The following is a 17,668-nucleotide window of genomic DNA, read 5'->3' as shown; positions in this document are numbered from 1 at the left end:
CCATGGTGCCTGAAGGTAGTATGCAAAACAATGATAGACTTCATCTAAGCACACAGTGCTACCAACAATGTCTAGGGTATATTCCTAACAGAAAAGAAGACATCACTGCCAATTTCATCTCTATTATCACCACTACTCCACTACAAGGGTTGCAATTGATTCACTGAAATTTACAGGGGTACCCATTTAAAAAGAAATATCAAATTCCCATTTCTTGAAAATCAAAGAACCACAAGGAAATTGCTCAGGGACATTGTGCTCACAATGGGGAGGCAAAAGACCGGACAAATAAAGACATTATGTGTTGGTGACATTTTAGAGTTTGACTTCTGTGACCTTGGAAATAAGGTCAAGGTCAAAATGTTTCAAAAACTACATGTATGTTATTGTTTTAAACTAAGCTTGATCGGAATAATCAATGAAATACATTTAACCATCTCACAGTGAATACTTTTGTCAGATATGACCAAGTCATTGGATTTTATGACCTTCACCTTCACCTGAAAAGTAGGTTGGATTGAGATAAATCTTTGTCAACATGCAGAGATGCCTTAGGGGTGAAGGTGATATTTTAAGACTCTAGGACAATGACCAAACATGCCACCTTCATGGAAAGTTCAGAGTTTGACCTCTGTGACCTTGAAAAGTATATAGTTGTATCAAAAACTTGAGTAATATGTCTGGCACCAGAAGCATCAACAGTAAATATTTCATGATTCTGGTTATGAATCAGGTCTTCATTCATTCTTGGTATTCTGCATTCAGTCCTTTGGTGAAAGGAATTCACCCATCTTTGACCTCCTGGCCAAGAAACACAAGGCTTGTTTGTATCAACTTGCCAGTTTTTTAAAATACTCCTGCCAAACAACTATTGAACAAAGTCATGTTTGAGTGGTCTGGTGTTTGTAACATTCTAATTGTGTGTGAAAAATATTCTCCTGCTCCAGGCATGACAGGCAAGGCCCCGTCCGTTATATGTATTATTATTTGGTGCAATTGACGATACGTGCAAGTTTTTAAAGCATGGCATAGTGTCCTGCCTTTTCTCAATTTTCAGATTTACTGCCCAAGTTTTTCACTGGAAGTCAATGCATCCCTTCCATTTACAGCCTGCACCAAAGCAGTTTCAAACCTTTACAAAACTTAATTTTTGCTTCTGTGCCAAATAAGGCTGAGCACTATTTCCCCATGACCATGTACACCAAGCTAATAACAGAACTACCCTCTTACCTTCTCCAAGCTATAGCTGTATGCGGCAACGGAATGGACAGGTGAAGATCAAGAACAGCATGTAGCATTCCATTTCAATGGCCAGGTTCAACATGCCATGTCACCATCTAGAAGAAGAAATTAGAAAGATATCTAAAAACCTTGACAATGGTCAACATGGTCAAGGTCAACAATTAAAGTCTTCACAGGGTGATGGCTGCCATATTCCGGCAATTTACAATACAAAGCACCAAAAAAAGATCATTTTAGGCTATTGGATTTGGCTCCCAATCCAATCGGGCAGACCTTTGGACTTTGGTCCTTGCGGTTACCCTGATCTAGCGGTAAATCAGTGTCGTGAATTTCAGGTGAGCAGTCATTGCGCTGTGCGGTCAATCCTTCCCCTCCCAACCTATTTCTACCAAAGACATCGTTGGAAAATTTAAAATACATATTTTGATTAAACCGACAGCACATGATAGTTCAACTTTGCATAAAAACAGATCCATTGCATAAAAGCAGGATTAAAAGATTATGGATATAAACTCAATCAAGGCCATTAATCGGCGATCAATACTAAGGATAAGGGTGAAGGAGTGTAGGTAGATTGAAAGATTGCACATGTTAAGTTTTGAAACTAATGCAAGAGGAGTAGGACAAGGCTAATTCCCAATGTACAGGATATCCATCATTGACATCTTATTCATAAACGGTCAAATTTGCAGCCTAAATAATGTAGCAGCAACAAAAGTTTTTGTTGCAGCCATCCTGCAACGACCGCCCGCGCGAACCATAGAGTGTCCTACACGTACATGAATACATTTTAACCCCGCATAGCAAGACTGATTATCTGTGGGCATGATGAACAGTGGTCAGTGTGTGTTTTGTCATTGTAATTACTGACTGGAGTAAAATTCAAAGACAGCAGCACAAAAATTGGTACGACAGGATGAAACATACACTCCATAAATCAGTAGAAATCAAACTGAAGATTGCCATGTTGAATATCTGATCGCACCAATTTTCAAAAGGAACCTTTCCCTAACAATTTGCAAGACACTCAAGAAAACTTGGCCAAATAAAACCTTAACCTTAAAATGGCAGCCCATCTTGGTAATTAGATCGCACCGATTTCCCGACACACACAGAAGAGAAATGGGCTCCATGACATAAAACATTCTCCCGAAATCAACGAGGGAAATAAAATTGAAGATGGCCGGGCGGTTGTGGCAGCCATATTGAATATCAGATCATGTTGATTTCCCCCTAATCACTTTGCAAAACACACAGAAAAACGTTTTGACTTGAGATGACATCGACAGAAACAATTTCAAGATGGCTGCAGCATCCGATCGCTCTGATTTTTAATGCGTTTTCTTATCAATACCAATTAATGGAACTTGGTTCTGCATTGCCACCCCAGAGAAGTGGTAATTGATAATATTTTTTTCCAGAATAGTAAGTCTGGTTTCAGTAGCTCGTACACATATTATGCGGAACATCCTCCTCACCTGGGTTATCATAACTGGTCACCTCCATATCCACTAATCTGGATATTGAATTTCCTCTTCTGTTTTGAGCTGCAGACATAAAGCCTGCAAAGTCTTCAATAGATTTGAGGGCAGTTTCAAAATGTTTCCAAAGATCACATAAAAAAACCTGTGCCTTTTGTGGTGTCACAAGTAATATAGTGTGTAGCATGAGGTTCACATATTTTATAAAAGCCCCCCTCTGTAGTCATTCAATATTAAGTCTTCCTAAACTGGGATTAATAAGAAAGCCGATTTCTTTGTCTAAATAAAGGAATTCGGTATTTGGGCATTGTATTTATGGTACGCAGAGGTATAAAAGGTCATTCTTAAGTTGCAAAGCAACATACCATTTTCCAAATGTTATTGCCGCATTCAATGATCATGGTCACCTCTCAAGAGGGCACTTGACTGCAGGCTGCATTACAGTAATGAAACGACCACCGTGCTCACCGTCTAGATATTTGGTGGTTAGGAATTCATCCTGGTTAAGAAACATTCTACATGTATAGTATATAGGTCAAACCAAAGTCGGTATGACATGTAATGTATCATTGCTTGGAGTACCTACCATAAAAATATCATTGAAAACAAGTCACTAATAAGCGAGATGTTGCACTTTGTTTTTTTTTGTTTTGGCCTCCTTGTGGCCAAGTTGAGAATCAAACGTGCCATAATTACACTCAAAGGGCTGTCTCGGCCAAAAAGGCACTTAGTCGACAGGCAAGCTAGAAGTTCAGCACCGTGAGCAGCTCCTTGGTAAGGCCATGTCAGGTTCCGCACGCCTCTTCAGATACATCAAGTATTGAAAGCTGTGGTGAGCACATAAAAAGACCATGGTCACCTTAATTTGAAAATCCCTTCATAATCAAGGGCTACCTCTGACTAAAACAGCACCCATAAACAATAGACCACCAATCTGACCCCAGTTCCTAACTTCGGGAAAACCCAAGTCCAGCAACCAAAAGTACCAAAAATACATTTTTGTTTACATTTGAACTGCACACATGCATTTGTTTACAATTTCATTTCCCAAGAAATCTCGAAAATCAGGTGACCTTAACCTGGGTTCAGCAGGTCAGCAGGTATACCGGCTGTTCCAATCATTCCCCTACAGCCAGCTGTTCAAAAGGTGATGTTATTCACCCCACATGCCACAGGGAGTGCAGGTAATTGATTAAGCCCTTGCATAACTTAACATCAATGGCTTGGCTTCTGTGAGTGGTAAGGAGAATTGACAGTGTCCGATTAAAAATGCCTCATTACTGCTCCGCTGAAGTAAATTTTTGAATAAAACCAAGACGTTGCACCAGGGTAAGGTGTCACCATCATTCATGCAAAATTTCAAGGCGATCCAACGCCTCTAAGTGTGACTTTATTCGTCCCCCTTCTAATATTATTATACAGAAGATTTAGACCAGCGATGACGTCATTTCTGGTGATTCCCTACGTTGTCCAATGAGCGGTTTTTAAAGTGTGCCATTTGGCATGCATTAGCATGCAATGTATTTTATCAGCGCTGCCAATTGCCGAGCAGAATGCCGTAGCTCCATCAATTTTGAATCAATTTTATGGGAGTAACATTATTGTGTTGCTTAAAACGTCTACTTTTGACTCATGTAAGAATCGTAGTGCTAAAAACTAATAAGTGCGCAGCAGAAAAGCCGAAGTCTTTTCTGCGAAGCGCTACTATGGTTAACGTGCATACGACGTCATCCAATGTAAACAATGTTTCTCAAGTCCATGGATTCTTTTCAAATGGCTTAAATTTGACTTAAAATGGCCGCCAGAAGAGATAAACGCGTGAAAGTAGTAACTCGACTATTCTGAGCTCCGAGAGAGAACCACACGATTATTCTCACTGTTTTTTAATCAAACTTCAATTTCTGGGGGTTTCCCCCCCCCCCCGACATATGTGTTTTGATTTTTGAAACTTTAGTAATAATATCCAAAAGATGCTTAAAATGGATATAATCCCGAATTAATGAAGCAAAAGACGGGCAGGCGTTTCGAGAAAAAAAATTTTATTTTGAGATTTCAATAAACCTTTTGAATGAATTCCACATGGGCCGTGGTGAGATCCGAAGACACCTCAAGGAGGAATGTATGTTTTTATGTGGTACCATTGGTTTCGCAGATCTTCTGTTTTTTTCTAAAGAATAATCAATATTCGCTAGCAGGCTTTTTATGTTCCCAGGTATGAAGAGGGTTCTATATTCCTCAGGTTCTTTGTTCATCAGTCTGGTGTTCCTCAAGAGTAAAGTGTCTTCAAGTCTCTTGGCCAGCAAAAACCCTTTCCAACCAAAACATGTTGGTGGGGGAAAAACCTGATCCCTAGATCCCTGACCCCTTGAATTGGTTGCCCAGGTACGACCACAAGCAATTGTCTCAAGGAAGCCACCAGTACGACCTCTTGGTAGTCTTGCCAATATCATGCCAGTGAAAAGGAAGGGTAATGATGGTTGAGGGTTGCAGTTAGGGTACCATCAAAGGAGTACCTCTTCCTCGCTCTGGGTTAAACGTGTCAAAGGACTGCACCATCATGAAGGTTTGGGGGTTCCACTCGAGCGCCCCAGGGTAAAGCAGCTCGGAAGGACTTATTGAGAGGCCAATAGGGGGTTTGAGGGGCCTTCCCCCAATGCACTGGCTAAAACATGTCAGAAGGACGGGGGTGGGGGGGGAGGGGCTCTCCATGGCGACAGTTGCACGAGTTCAATAGAGCTTGCACTTTAGACTTTACATTAGAATCTGCCAGAGTCCCAGACTACGATAGTCTGGACACCTTTCGGGGGGGGGGGGACATTTTCCATTTCTTTGCCAGCTATTATGACGATGGAGTTGAGTTACTGCTAATGCGATACACAGAGAAATCTTTCTAGCAAAACAAAAAATTGGCGGAAGGAACTATAGTAGGGTCCCAGCCAGGGGGTTTGGGCGTTTTCCAATCATCCTTTACTAAACGCTGTCTTGTCTCCTCGTATGCCTTCTTGGCATCTTTTGGAAGGGCCTGGGGTGTTTCTGCTGATCGCTTGCGTGCTGTGGCAAGTGGTAATGCGGGAGTGCGGTTTCCAAAATGGTCCAGTTGCCTCGACATTTTGGAGCAGACGACAGATGCGCACTGAGTAACTGCGCATTTTGACAATCGTTTCAGTGGGAGTAAATTAGAACAACCACCCATGATGCCTTGCGCCACACCTGCGGACATTCTATTTGCCTCCCACTGTCAAAGAACCTTGTTCCCGCTGCTGATACGCAATGCAGTAGACCACTCATTCGCCGTACTTCAAAAGCGATGGGGACTAGGATAACTTGGATCCAAACAATGTATTTCATTATATCATGTACATGCATGCATGCTATGGCAGCGCGGCGAGTAAACTGGTATTTTAAAACATATTTGTATCGCCAGAAAACGCATACTTTTTTCATTTTAAGTGCCAAGACCGTATTTCTATTTTTAGCAGAAAATTGGTTACTTGTTGCTAGGAGTAATTATCTTGTTGCAAAATCAATCTTCCATCTTTAGACTGGTCACAGTGGGTATAATATAGCCTGGTTCCTTGGCCAATTCAATGCGCAGAATACAACTGCGCAACTATACGTCATAACCCGGGCTTTTGAATCGTCAAAAAATCTGTCAAATGTGCCTGTAGCGCCAACTGGCGGTGAAAACTAAACTAATTCCATTACAAGTCAAAATGAAAAATTATTAAAAAATATTCGGCCAGATTTGAAAAACAATATTTCCTCTGTGGACCGAGGTATAAAGGAAAGAAGTTTAAACTTTCCGATGACCTCATTCGCCGAATGTAGGTCGGATCGCGCTGATTTTTGGTTTCTGAGTTCCCCTTGGGCTACGCCTAATTTAGAAGCGTCAACAAAGTGCCTAGGTCTTACGGTTACAAAATGCCCAAAATTGACATGGAAGGATGGCAGGATGGCAGGAAGGACGGACACCATTCGCTTAGTAATATTACCAGCTTCGCTGACTGTCAGCTGAGCTAAAAAGCTTTAGATCAATCAATGAGATACAATACATTTGAAGATCACACCGTGAAGGTTTCTCGATAATTATATGACACACGTACATTTCATATTATGACCTTGACCTATTTACACCTGAAATGTAGGTCACATCGGGAGAAGTATGTACATGTAGGCCTAAAAAATGCCTGAATGCAAAAGTATAATCGGGATTGAATAAGTTGTGCAGTATCCAGGTTTGCGAATAACCGGTACCAGGCCTTTCCATTGCATAGTTTTTACAATGTAAAACAGTGCAGAGGGCGCCACACCTCCCCAAATTAGCAGAAAAAAATTATTTGTTGTTTTTCTTCCGTTTTTAGGGGTACCGTAACTGACCCATCTGAAGCATTTTTTGCACAATTCTCCTCCTGACTCCCATAAATCAATGCGGGAAACTCCAAAATATGTCATTTTTTGGTGGAGGATGACATTTAAATTTTGGCCGCTGAATCACAATAACAAATGTCTTCTACAGCTTGCCATGACAAAATGTCCCCAAATTACACGTAGGTTAAGTGCAAAAAACAGGCTAAAATATTACAAGGTGTAAAGCCAAAGGTGTATGTAATGGAAAGGCCTGGGTACTTACACTGTACTCTGGCTTTGTTCCCAAACGGGGAAGACACTGCTACTAGTGCTATGTGTCAAAGTGTGTTGGTCAGCGCTGAAGGACATGAAGTCATGTGCTCCTATTTTTTATTGGCTGGGTGTCATGACGCCGCCATATTATCACCCATCAATCATCTCATAAATTGTCGCAACGGCGTATAAACTTTCTGCCAATGACAACGCAGGCGGAATAAACACAGCAGCACACACACCTGTTGAACACACACTGCTTATGCTGTTTCAGGGTTCAACACGCATCATATGTTAAAGGGGTACACTGTTCATAAATTGTGTTCCAGTTTATATAGAAATCACCATTCGTAATTACTTGTGGTGCAGTTAGAAATCCACTATAATACACAATGCCGTAGTGCAGTTATTAGCTGCGCTTACACCACGAAATATTGGTGGACCAATTGCACTTACACCACCACATTGCCGCGACAAATTGGTTCGGCAATCCATTGCCGATACAAATTGCCGAGCGAATTTGTCCCACCAAGCTTGATGGTCCAAATTCGCCCGGCTTGTTAAAAGCTCGGCTTTGTCGTGGTGTAAGCGCAAATGGATCGGCAATTAGCTAGTTAGATGGTTCGGCTCCAGGCGGCGCTTTCGAAATGGCGCTTTCTGCCAAGGCTTTCCGCGTTCTGCTTATTGTTTGCGCGCCATCTGTAGCCGGATTTTATAACTAGCTGCAGCGCTGGTGTAAGCGCTTGGTGGATTTTCGATGGTGCGGCATTGATTCCCGAACCAAGATTGGTGGTCCATTTTCAGGTGGTGTAAGTGCGGCTATTGTGAATACAAATTTGTTTAAACTTGGTATTTATAGCATTTGTCATGTTTGTATATCACTTAGTCTACACGAGGACGGCAATGTTGAAATTTGTATTTTGTATTTATTTACACAATTCGACATTTTAAAATTCAATTACAAATTCAACATTTTTAACGAATGGCGTAGGCCTTTAAAGTGGTTGAATAGCGCCTCCAGAAGCAAGCAACAGCGCCACCCGTAGCAGAAATAAGAACTGCTTAGTGACGTCATGGTGTCCATATACGGCATCTCATTTGCACATTTTTACAACCTTATTTACTACGAGTTATAAATATGCCAGTAGCACGTGGATCATGCCGGGCGGCGCTGTCAGGTGTTTCCACTATGGGTTACAAAATCGGCTACAAAGAGGCCAGTGTTCTTGTAAATGAAGTTAGTAATGATAGCGAAAGAATGTTAGTGTATGTTACGCAGTCAATAGCGATAGTAGTGAGTTGGAGAGAGGAGAAAATGGAAAATTGAGAGAATAGTAGTATGGATTTCGAGTCCCAAGAAGAAACTTTGCAAAGTTTTCATCAAACTGATAATCATATTCCTTCCTTCTCTGTCTCCAACAATTAAAAGTTGCTGCAGTCAACCTGATGCGTTTATCCGCGAGCGAATCGACGAGACGAGGCATTTTTCAAGCATCCGAATGGTACCTTACAGATCCGCATGGGGCGCGTTACCGAAAATGTTGCAAAAATCAATAACGTGATCGTAAATATTGTCATATTTTTCAAGATGAGAGTATGTAAATGATACGCAAACGCAGGGCTCTCAATTGTACAGCTAAGGCTACACCCTCTACTTTTTTAAGGTCTATTTTGGGCACTTTGCGTGCCGTACGGCATGACGGAACGTGCTTTTTTTGTGGCTTAGTGGCACTGGTCCATCAAGCCCACAGCTTGCAGCGCCGTAGTGGGATCCGCGGTACTAATCTATTGATTTCCGGGAAGTCGTACGCGAAGTCAATATTTCCATTGTACAGCAAATTACGCATGTATACCGGGTGTTGTGCGCGCGAGGCTCGTGGTGTAGCAAAACAATAACAATGGCCGCCCATGCTGTCATGAGAAGTTGAAGAATTTCACCGGAAAAGTACATTTCGGGGATCGTGAGAGCTAATTATTTTCAATTCTATCATCTCTGAAGTTGTTTTGTTTTATACCCTTCGTGTCAATATTGATCAAAGGTTATTTTGGGCACGGTATTGTAATTTGGGCACGTTTTTTTCAAGAACTGAATTTGGGCACGGGCCAATTTCGCTACGACGTCTACGTCGTAGCGGTCGTGCAATTGAGAGCCCTGAAACGGTAAACCAATGAAAGGCCAGTATCTATTGAACCTTACAAGTGATTTGGGGGCCTTGAAACTCCTTATATTTATCAATGAAACCTTATTCCCGCCTAAGGTTTTGACCGGGCCGTGCAAAACTCCCCTTTTTTTCCCGGGCAGTTTCCTTTAACCATTAAAGCGCCAGAGGCGACGATCGTCGACATAAGGGGGAAAGCACCAGAGGCGACGATCGTCGACAGCAGACATTTAGTTCCACCTGTCTGCTAAGAGATGGCAGTGAGTGTGCATGTACGCTCTTTGGTACTTCGACAGTGATGCTTAGCACAAAATGGCATCGAACAAATTTCAAGTTTCTATACAAGCTTTTGAGTATTTTATCAAAAACTTGAAGCCCCATTTTCGCGGGAATGACGTCATCAGGAGTAATTAGCGCTGCTACGACTAATTAGACGGATGCTTCGACCAGGAATCGGATGGAAACGATGTATTTAGACCCAGACTTCATATTAAAATACCAAGGGAGGTATAAAAAGCTGATGGAGGTATGTTCTGGCCATATTTTTGTTGATTATGGGTATTTGCACTAATTAACCCCTAATTAGTAAATTTTGGCGGGAAATGTCACAAAAATCGACGGGAATTACCATTTGTATAAAATCATCAGTACATTCCATGGTGTTTGTAACAAAAATAACGTTGTTATTAATCATTTTCAAAAATGCTCGGTTAATTCGGCGCTCAGGGGTAATATGATTTTGTTAATTCGGCGCTTTAAGGGTTAAAGGAGGACTATTGGCAGGAACAGGGGATTAAATTGGTCATCTTCAGGTGACTGATTGGGCACTAAATACATTCCTCTTCAAAGGTTAAAACTGTTTCGACGTAATGAGTGATAAGAGAGACCCCTATTGGTGGCTTCCGGTAACTTTATCTTGCCTGTCTAGCTGCTGCCTATAGAGTCCCTTTAAGCCTAGAACTAGCCTGTTCCTAAATCTTGTCGCAACTTCAATATTTATTATTTGGAATGAATGATACCAAGAATGTGGTATGCTTGGATCTTACTCCAAGCTTGGATGGAGTATGTTTGGCCCACACTGGCATATCTGTAAAATAGCACTAATGGTGTGTTCACACTGGATGCGAATTGAAACCGAATTCCGTAGAGCGCTCTCCGGAATACGAATTGGTTAATCCAGTTTCAGAACGGTCGCGTCACACTGGCCCGAATACGCATTCAAATCGGTTTAAAATGCGCCACACTCAATGCATACTAACGACGCGCCATCTATTATTAATATTATTATTATTTATTAACCTCCCATATGAGAGAATAAAATTTACAAGTACAAAACATATAAGTATATAATATCACAGTATCACACAGTCATTATTAACAAGTTAAAATCGCGTAAGGTGCTTGACCATTTCCATCTCCCGGCCATGCCTATTGCCAAAGTTCGGGTCAAAGAGGAGTGTCCTCAGCGAGTCAACACCGCCGTCGCTAAATGCGGAGAATCCCGGCCTCGCCCTCGAAAACGAGGCCAAAACCGGGGAAAACCCCGCCGCGACGATGTTGCTGACCAGCGTACCTTTGACCAACGAACCGGCGGCAACATACCTTGCCAGGAAATGGAAATGCAAGTCACGTGCAAGGGAGTTTATTTTTCTCCCTATTCTATGGCATAACGAAAAACGATTTGAGTTAATGAGATCATTTAAATACATCAATTAACTAGTTCGGAACACTAGTTCCCACGGTCAAAGGTCACTTTCCATGCGCCGGGCGCATGCGCAGTGCGATCGAAAACCTTAATTCGTATCAAGCGCGTCACACTTGAAATCTCAATGCGGTTTCATTGATTCGGATTAGCTGATTCGCATTCAATTCGGTTTAAGAACCGTGTTGGTTAAAGCGGATTGAGATCGGTATGAACCGAATTGAGTGTGACGCCCCAATACGTATCAACGTTTTAATTCGAATTCAATTCGTGTTAAAACCCCAGTGTGACCACGGCACAAGACATTGATATTTTACGAGCACCACTTGAATTTTGCCCACGGTGGTACATCATGTTACATAGCCATGATAAGGAATTCTATTTAAAGTCTGATAACTGGGCTCTGCCACAAGAGCCGCAATAGTCAACTCTGATTCTCAGCCTCAGTTTCATTATCAAAAATACTTGGGAATTAATACAATATAGGTGCGAGTGTCTTTGGATGGATGGGTTTTGATTGAGAGGTTGGGTGGGCGGGTTGCCAACCAGTTGCACGGTTGGCAGTGGGATTCTGATGAACTGGGCTTAGGGTTAAAATGGGTGTTTTCAAAATCTTTTTTTGTTGATGTGATGTTGATGGATGGCCATTTTTATTATTTTAAGATTCAAACTATTACACGTATTCTCGCAAGGCATGGGATCTCGCCTATCTCTTGACTTGTGAAATAATTTTAAATAAAACTTGGATGATTTTGTCACAATAGCTGCTGTACATCATCGGTTGATCATCTATCATTACTGGTATGTGTCCTGTGATCGAGAGAAATATGAGAAGGAGGACGGTTTGTCGCAACTTTTCTTCATGAAAACCACGTTGAAGAAATAGGAGATTGCACATTAATGGCATTTAAAATTTCTTTATGACGCCATAACTCAGATTTCCATCCTCTATCTATAGGCCGCCCTAGTATTTGACTATTTTATTATTTATTTCCAGTTTCTAGGGTAGGCTTAGCTCCCTAGTCTCAGTCTCTCATCATCTACCACCGGCACCGGCCTTTGTAGTTTAATGTTTCACCCCCTGGCCTTACTGATACTTGATTCAATTCAGTGGCCTGTGCACATACAAAGTATATAGGCCTGCAGGCGACACCATAGCAATAGCATGTCAGTACATCGTCATCATGCCTGCTTAAACACACTACAGTACAGTCTTGGTCTACATCGGGCATGCATGAACCATATCTAACCATGTCAACACTACACATGCAGTTACAGTGTGAAGACATTCAGAATGAATGGCTCTTAATTACCATAAATGGTTAGTAAAATGCGGCTTACGTGACTTAAATCAATAGCTTGTTGACTTACCGAGATGCTCTAGACTTAAGATAGAATGATCACCACTTTATTCGCTGTCCAGAACCAATCATTTGAGTCAGCTGTCAGTGAACAACCTGAATCCAATGAAAACAATCTTGTCTCGCATTTTCACGAATGCACGTCACAAAATCTCGAGAGATGACGGGATTTCGATAAAAATGATGGTAGCGCATTAGAATCACTTACAACAACGATTATCATTCGAACATGATTATTATGGGCGGTTTATATCCGCAATAAATGGAGGTTGCAATTTTTATAAGGAGGTTGCAAATTGGGTGGTTAGATTAAAGACGTTAGAATTTATGACATTAACAAATTTAAGACGTATAGCCTGCCTAGTAATTATAGACATGGCGATTTACGGAGGTTGTGAATTAGGGTCGTATTGTTAAACGGACGTGGTTTTATACAGACGTGGTTTAATACAGACGTTGTGTTATACAGTCGTATGTTTAATTTCCTAGAGCGAATAGGAAAATATTCGACGGTCTGACTTGTTCATGTTGTGACGTCATGAGGTCACGTGACTTTGTGCGGGTTTTTCAAAACGTCTTCGGCAGTTGGCCAGTCTGACGCAATTAAAACAGCGATTTTATATTAAATCTAATCAAAAGTGGAAAATTTGAGCTTTACATTTGTGATCAACAATTAAAAACGGACGTATTTCCGCAAAGTTGTAAATCACATCATAGTATCACTTTAAGTGCCAGGTCATGAAGATTAAATAGTTTCGGTAGGTGATATTTGTTGTACTTCTTGTTTAGTTTTGAGTGCCTTATGGAGTTAAACTGAGGGTTGAAGATTCAGCCATTGTCTTAAAGATGCTTACAAGTATTTGTGTGTAGTCTCGCACAACTATTTATATGAATGGGTCTGTTAAGCAATAATTTGGCTATGAAGCATTAATTTCCATGAAGTTAACAACACATTCAATGCTATTCTGGAGTTGTCCTTATCCTATGCGTGGTCTTAATTTGATGACTACAATGTTTTACTGGTGTTTCAAGCTGTATGTGTTGTGCGAGACAAGGGGGCGTATATGAGTCATCTTCCAGCTACAATGGCTGCTTTGTGTGTTTACAGTATTGATAGTGAACTAGGCTGCTATTGTTGCGCATGCAATTGATTTGGGTTTCATTCCCAAGCTTAGTGTAGCATCTTACTTGGTGATGCTGGCATATTTGGTTACCGTGTTTTGCCATTGACAGATCATAGCCTGGTACCACTGGCCACCGTCAGACGACGCTGTATTGACGGGACGCTGCAATCTTGACACTAGAGGCGCTGATGTCGTTCCTAAACAACGGCTCTAGCACTGCTAAATTGCCACCATCTTGAAAAGCAGTACCGCGCATGTGGAAATGTAAAGAATCTTTACAATTGCAAAGAGGCTATCGCATCACCACTACGCCCGAGAACACGATGGCTGCACTACGCTGCATTGATAGTTTGCAATAAATTCACGTAAAAACACACCAGAACATCTCGGGTTTTATTTACAAAGATCATATTTTGTTATTTATTTATAAAACAAGCCATTTTATGAAAGAAGGTGGCACTAACTAGGCCTGGATAAGACTTTGGAGTTTGAAGTGGTGGTGACGCGGTGTTGAAAGAAAACACCTGAATCTCAGGATGCCGATATCCAAGATGGCGGAATTTTACCAATTCCAGTGTCTGAAATTGAATTTTAATTTCGGCACTGTGCGAGTTTGGGGACGCTGTATTGACGTCCGTCCCGTCAATACAGCGTCGTCTGACGGTGGCCAGTGGTACCAGGCTATGACAGATCACTGATGGAAAATACATGACGTTCACAGCGCCCTCTTTATTTGAGTTATTGAACTAATTGTAAAAAATCTTATTGTATAATGAGTTTTCTATCACTCATGGTTGCTTAAATTTGTATTTTGCAGTCAATCTGAATCCTTACTAAATTCGAGAAAAGTTTGTGTGTTTGTTTGTTTGTTTGTGCGCTCATATCTCCCAGACCGAATGGCTGAGCTACCCCAGATTTTGCATGTAGCATTTAACGGGTCCCGAAAGTGTCCTTACGAAGCCCGATTTTTAAATTTCCAACTAACATCCGATATAACGCCGTTTATTGGTTTTATCTAACGTTATTCAGCTTGCCCACGCGACGATTTTATACCTTCGCGTCTTTTTTATAGAAGAAAATGCCTAACCCGTCAAAAAGAAAAAAGAGCCTGTCAAGGCACACGCCAGGGAGAAACGAATGAAGCAGACTCGAACAGTCGTTTATCAATACATCACTTATAGTACACTCAAACTCTGATGATGGCGGCCACGGGTACAGTGGACCAGTTAACCTAAATTAGAAGATAATAAAGAAACATTACATGAAAGAATGCGCAGTGTTATTGAGGTCGAAAAATCAAACACTCGGCAACAAAAGGAGAATCCAGTACCAACAGAATCCCGAAACCAGTCCTTACCTTGATGAAATTATAAGCCGCAAAACCATAACGTACGTAACATTATCGATGTTTAAACACCTGTACCAACCACTCAGGGTGACTATCAAACGCGCACGAATGTTGATGAACTGTTATCACCGAAGCAGCAATTAACAGGCCCTGCGGTCAAAACATGGTTTTTGCATTAATTGTCTTAGATACTCGTTTTCAGCTGGATGGGTTTTACTTTCATCGTTTAAGACCTCGCAGGCTTTTGATATAAATTGGGTGATTTCAAAGTTGGTTTTGGTTTTAGTGTTGGGTGTTAGTGTCAGTTTTATTCTTAATAATTTCTACCCCTAAAAACCTATGTCTGGATAAGACCAATTCGAGGTTTTAGTTTAACACCAACACCTGGTTTTATCTAAACACCTAAAACCTGGACTGAAACTAAGAAGAGGTTTTATTCTGCAGGTAAAGCTAACACCAAGACAATGCAAGATGGACAGAGATAAAACCTTGGAAAAACCAAACTTGCATGTTGTTGTCGTTGTTACTGTTGTTTCCCTATTGTAACCGCTTCCGATCTTGCCTGACAAGAATTGTAGCAGACGCCTCAAATAAAAATTGTCTACATTGAAAACATTTGTCAGAAATACAAATTTTATCGATTTCAAGGAGATTTTTAAGGTGAGTTTTCATTTATTGTTGTCATACATTCCTATGGCCATATAATATGATTGGATTGTGGCCTGATTACATGGGGTGATTTGACAAAATGGGCCACTTTGTACTGGCAACATTTCAAACTCATGGCATGATTACTACTAACTAGTACTAGGCTGGCAATGTCATCACGTCCGGAGTATCGAGTCATTCATGAGTATAGAGGACCAGGTGGTCGGTGGGGGCATGTCTAGCCAGGGATCGTATAGGCCTAGAGGCCCCTGAACATGTCCAGGAATAGGATGGGACGAGGATACTCACAGGGCCGTAGGTTTAGGAACATCCTGGATGGAGGGATGGAGGTTTGAGGTTTTTGGTGACTTAAGTTTAAGGCCCTCAAGTGTCGAGTGCCGAGACTGCTCATTTGAAGGCATACTTGTGGTCGATTCGGTCGAATTTGATGACATAATTGGTCGTGTCCTGGGAACAGAAGGCTCCTCGATCTCAAACTTCCTCAAGAACACTGGGACTGACTTTCGTACAGTAACGAGGAAGAATGCCATTTCTGGCATCGGAACCGACAGTGAACCAGAACTGAAAGGCTCAACATCCTTTTATAAGCTACATGTATATGAAGAATTCAATGAGTTGTATTTTCCTGCCGGAGGGGCAATAAAACCAAACTGCATTGTTACACCATCAAATATCATTCGTTTGAAGTCCAAAACGTCTGATGGGCCTGCAGCCCTTGGCAGGCTTATGTTTGAAGACGATGACAATGATAATTTGGGGGCAGCAGGAGACTTTGATTATGAACAGGTTGATTTCAAACATAGTCCCGATCACAGTGATGATGCAAGTGTTCACAGTGATGATGCAAGTGTTCAACACGCTAACTCTCCTAAGCCTTCAACTTCACAACATGTAGCTCAAAACGTAAAGCCAGCGCACGGCAGGCGGCACCAGGCACGATGAAGCAGCAGAAAGTTGAGCAGGAGTTCCTCAACACCTCATCTACGTTCCAGTCGAAGTATCTTAAGCTTGTGGAACAGCAAAACGCTATCCTGGCGGATATTGCAGAGGAGCTCTCACTATTCCGCAAGGGATACTATGTTGCAGAGAGTATAGTCGCCCGCGCAGTTGGAGAGGAATCCGCCGAGGATAAGCCTACTAGTAATGATCATCAGCAGCCTCCATCGCCATGAACTACATAGACTCATAAAGAGTGAAAATATAGAACTAAGCGGAGTCATAGTAATATTAAACGTTTTTATTAGTTGAGTTTACATGAAAGATATCCCTATAATTATTTCTTTAGAGTGGTATATAAAGAGATTTAAAAAATTGAATTAGCCCATTAATTGCTTCAAATCCCTAGGACTTGAATTCATTATCTTCTCATTGACACTGTTACTTTTGTACTCCATTTGTACATCATTGTTGATCACGTTATTGTTAATTTATTTCATCTGTCAATTTGTACAAATGTTCGAAGTTGATCACATTATCTAACATGTTTAATCATGGAGCTTAGGTATTCAGGTCCATGGTTTGATAAAGCACTGTTTCTGTTTCTCCCTCCAGACTGAAGGTTGAATGCGAAATTATGAAAATACCCAAGGTTCAGAACTTAGCTTCTCTTTACTTATTTTTTTAAACATTCATGGGCAAAAGTGAGGGGGCTAAAACCCCCCAGCCCCCCCCCCCCCGGCTGCTACGCCCCTGCCCTATGGATAAAGTGGATTTACATGTATATATCTGAAGCAAGATATGCCAGAAAAATCTCAATCCTTCTCTCTGATGCAGGTACCGAAGCTTGAGGCTTGCCTTGTGATCTGTGCTCATGAAATTCATTCACAAGTTCTCCAATCTGCTGAGCATTAAGTCTGAGATACTTGTCGGGTGACTCTGAGGACATTGCTAGTCGTCGAACGAAATTTGCTCGTCTTCTTTCTCCATCATCATTCCCATCAGCGTTCCAAATATCAGCAACTA

General features: G+C 41.4%; 1 protein-coding gene across 1 annotated transcript in view; it reads right to left on the bottom strand.

Moving 5' to 3' along the window:
- LOC135488067 (serine/threonine-protein kinase 33-like) overlaps nucleotides 1-12,693 on the bottom strand; it is a 42,923-nt gene extending 30,230 nt beyond the window's left edge. Inside the window, exons 1-2 of the mRNA XM_064772463.1 lie at nucleotides 12,576-12,693; nucleotides 1,231-1,337 (exon numbers count right to left, since the gene is read on the bottom strand). The gene's annotated coding sequence lies outside the window, so the exon portion shown is untranslated. The remainder of the gene's footprint in view (nucleotides 1-1,230; nucleotides 1,338-12,575) is intronic.
- Nucleotides 12,694-17,668: the final 4,975 nt, after the last annotated feature.

This window comes from Lineus longissimus, chromosome 5 (genome assembly GCF_910592395.1).
Source record: "Lineus longissimus chromosome 5, tnLinLong1.2, whole genome shotgun sequence".
Classification (NCBI taxonomy): domain Eukaryota; kingdom Metazoa; phylum Nemertea; class Pilidiophora; order Heteronemertea; family Lineidae; genus Lineus; species Lineus longissimus.
The sequence above is the reverse complement of the archived record's forward strand: the minus strand, read 5'-3'. Positions and strand labels throughout refer to the sequence as shown.